Source organism: Chrysochloris asiatica, unplaced genomic scaffold, assembly GCF_000296735.1.
Source record: "Chrysochloris asiatica unplaced genomic scaffold, ChrAsi1.0 scaffold00051, whole genome shotgun sequence".
NCBI lineage: Eukaryota > Metazoa > Chordata > Mammalia > Afrosoricida > Chrysochloridae > Chrysochloris > Chrysochloris asiatica.
Window position 1 is genome coordinate 19,090,312 of NW_006408569.1, and position 535 is coordinate 19,090,846.

Sequence of the window (535 nt, forward strand, 5' to 3'; positions counted from 1 at the left end):
ACTTCGTCTTTCATACTTTGGTCATATTGCCAGGAGGGAACAGTCGTTGGAGAAATATATCATGTTTGGTAAGATGGAGGGTCAGAGAAAAAGAGTAAGTCCCCCAACAAGATGGATTGGCCAGGTGGCAGCATTAATGGACTCAAGTGTGGCAGCGGTAGTGAGGTTGGCCCAGGATTGGACATTGTCGCGATGAATCGGTTCTGACTCGATGGCACCTAACAACAACAACAATGGCTAGTGATCGTGAGTATTTCTTCATATATTTGTTGGCTGCTCGAATCTCTTCCTTGGTGAAGTGTCTATCTGTTCATGTTCTTTGCTCAGTTTTTAATTCAGTTATTAATATTTTTCTTGTAGACATGTTGTAGTTTTGTATATATTTTGGAAATAAGTCCCTTGACTTATATTTTGTTTCAAAATATTTTTTTTTCCATTCTATGGGCTCCCTTTTTACTTTTTTGGTGAAGTCTTTTGATGCACATAAGTTTCTAATTTTTAGTTATGTCCCAGTTATCTATTTTGTTTTCTTTTT